Below are 3,602 nucleotides of genomic sequence, written 5' to 3'. Positions count from 1 at the left end.
ACCCTATGAACATAAAAAGCACAAAAAACAACTAAAAGTTCAAAAACCATTATCTAAAATTGAATCCCAACAGACTCTAAAAATAATTATTCATCTTATTTCTTAATACTTGTAAGATTGGGGATCTTACACCCTTGTCAAATTGGCTAATGGCTTGAAAAGATAGCCAAGGGTGTGAGGTTGGTCATCTCACGTGGCTTCGAGGCCCAAAATGCATTTGGCGAACAAAGGGGTGTTCGACACCTTTACATTTGTGATGTGTCTTCCTACTGTGACACCTATGTTGTAATGCTAGTAGCATATAGGGAATCCCCATAGGTCCTCTAGATTGGAGGGACTTTTAGCAAGGTGGAGGGTTCAACAAAAATACAAGGAAAACTCATAGGGTTCATGTAACAATATATAAAAAACGCATGATTGAGTGTGGGGCTCCTACTCTCCTATATGAGGGTGCTCCATAGGTGTTGCTAGCAGGCCTACGGGGGAGCCCTACGACATTAAACTTCTCATATTCTCTCTCTCACATCGTCGTCACATGAGCACTTTTGAGAGACCGTTCGAACAAAAAACCCCACCACACCTAGGTGTGGAATCGAATGCATCGTAATGACAACCCTCCCCCCCTGGCGCCCTCCAAAAAAAAAGCACAAAACAAACATACGGTAAATAAAATTGTTGTTGACCATTCATGAAGCATGAAAGAGGTTGAGGCTTGAGCCTCTTGCGCACATGTGAGTCGGATTAATCCTAGCCTTCGCTCTGACAATGTGCCCTTGAATATTGATGGCCGTGGTGTCTCAATGTTTAGCATGTGTGCAAAATGCCGTTGTTGTGGCATTTGTTCAACCTAGTGTTTGGGCTAGATTGCCATGTTTCCTCCTCTTGCAAATGAAAATAAAAAGTAGGATAAGCCGGTCAATTTAACAACCTTTAAGCTTTGCACGGGTAGTTCTTTTGCACTATTCACCATTTGAGAAAAAATAGGCGAAAACGGTAGCGCTAGAAGGCAGTTACCTGCATCTTTGGCGGCTTTGCACGCAACAATCCATTGGCAAAGATCGAGGGAAAACTTGATATTCTCGTGTTAAAAAAAGGGGTATTAGTTGCACGATAACAGGGATCCATTTTAAAACCAAAGCTGCTAGAAGCGTCGGACGGTGCAGATTTAACCTCGATTGAGATATCTACCACAGATATCGCTCACTGTTGACCTAGGTTTGGTGCCTTTTTATCATATTTTAAAGGGGTCGACGGGTCCTGAAAAAGGAACCCATCCCGTTATTTCTTTTCTCCCCAGTTGGTACCCCCTACTGGCAACTCTGGTGTGATATTTTATTCGGACTTTCAAGAGATTCCTGCCAAGCATCCTTACATCCCTCTGTTAGCTTTTGAACCCACTCTCTTTCTCTATATCAAATACAAACACACATAGATTGTGAATGCTACGCTCTGAGATGGCTATTGTAGCCAACCCACCACCAACCTGAGGCTGCTGCAGAGTGCAAGCCATACTATCTTGAGCATGATATGTGCCCTCGATAGCCAGTTCCAAGTTAAAATCATACACATATTGGCTCAGTGTAAATGTAATTCGTTTGTCAAGAAGATCCCATGGAACCTTCAAATGCTTCCTTACCCCCTCTGCCTTCCTCCCATCATGACCTCCCCTTTCCCCTCAGCGTTGTCATCCTCTCTCTCTCTCTCTTTCTCTCTCTCTCTCTCTCTCTCTCTCTCTCTCTCTCTCTCTCTCTCACACACACACACACACACACACACACACACACACACACACACACACACACACAAATGGCAAGGAGTATTAACTTAAAGTGGATAATTTTAGGCTCCCTTGTACAATGGCCCAACAGTATCACATTCACACCCTATTGAATTAGAGGGTATGATGGTGTTCTAATCCTTGAGATGGAGCATCCAAAGGACTTCAAGCACCATTGATTGGCAGCATACCTATAAACAACCCTCTATACATGCTAGGTGGTATTGTAAGAGCCTTTGATTTGAATAAATTAGGTGAGAGTCTCAGCGAGATCTAGGCAGCAAACATAACCTGCCTCGTGGGAAGCTGGTTTTAATAAAATCCCTTTAAAGGGATATTTTCACCTAAATAAGCATTACTAAAATTGGGGGCATACTCAGAGCGAGTAGAGAGAAATGGGGGATGCTCTACAGCGCGAGGATTCTGCCTGCGAAGTTGGGAACCGTTTGTGGCGATGGATGCTGACGAAGCACATGGGCCATTCAAGGCTACCCACCTCCACCGAGTGCATAGCTGGAGACGATCTACAAGACGCAGGAAATTCGGCATGATCCGAGCAACAACTGTATAAAAGGTGAGGGTCTCCCTCACTTCGCTGGCGAGTATGTGATTTTGGATTCTCTGTACACTCTGTGTGGGTAACCGAGGGTTAGTGCATAAGAAGTTGAGCTTGAAGTGTATTAAACTATGGCGAAAGGAAAGCAAGTCATTGGAAGTCCAACCGTTGGCTTCTGCTTCTTCTCAGGTCGAGTTCCTTGTCATAATATAATAGAAATGATGCTTGGTACTGTGGAACCCTTTCCTTGAGATGGAAAGTATTGTTCATTCGGATTTGTAGGTAGCAAAAGAATTTGGTTTTTTTACTTCATGCCTAATACTGACTGCACTCACACTTAGCTTTTTTTGGCATCAAATCTTGCATAGACATGGAGAATATTCTGGGTTTTGTTTACTGATGGTGAATATATGGCTGAAATCTGGGTGGTATTGCTGGTTATGCCGCCATAGAAAAAAAATGGGTTTCTTTACAAAGGATTCTGGTTTTCATGCTTCACAACTTGTTATATACATGCAAATTCTGGTTTTTATGCTTGACAGCTTGAGATTTGGTATTTCTAACCAGGTAAGGTATAGTGTTACTAGAGTTTTGGCTGATACTTCCCTAGCTTGTGATGTTACTTCTCGGAGCTGAGGATTGTTGATACCGTGGGATTTGATATTATGGCATAGGATGGTTGTGCTTTACATGAAATTTCGACCGGCTCTGGCTTGTGCTTTTCTGGCCTGAGCTAATACTTCTCGGAGGAAGTCGCATAGGATTTCCATTGGAAACTCTGGCTCTGGCTGTTACTCTTCTGGCCTGAGCTAATACTTCTCGGAGCTGATGGCTTTCTGATACGTTTACTAACTAAAAGTGGTATGGTACTATGGTATAGGGTAATTGCTCTTAACTTACAGAGAATCGGACCTTACTACTTGGATGTTTTGCTTGGTTATAGTTTTTTCATACACATACAATAACTATATTTGGTAAAAGCTCTAGTTATGCCGCCATGAAAAAAATCTGGTTTCTTTACAAAGGATTCTGGTTTTTATGCTTCAAAACCTGTTGTATACATGAAAATTTTGGTTTTTATGCTTCACAGCTTGAGATTTGGTATATACTTATTTCTAACTAGGTAAGGTATAGTGTTACTAGGGTTCTGGATGATACGTCCCTAGCTTGTGCTGTTACTTCTCGGAGCTGAGGATTTTTGATACAGTGGGATTTGATATTCCGACTGACTTTGGCTGGTACCCTTTTGGCCTGAGCTAATACTTCTCG

This window comes from Adiantum capillus-veneris, chromosome 12 (assembly GCF_014529385.1).
Source record: "Adiantum capillus-veneris isolate H3 chromosome 12, ASM1452938v2, whole genome shotgun sequence".
NCBI lineage: Eukaryota > Viridiplantae > Streptophyta > Polypodiopsida > Polypodiales > Pteridaceae > Adiantum > Adiantum capillus-veneris.
This window is presented reverse-complemented; position numbering follows the sequence as displayed.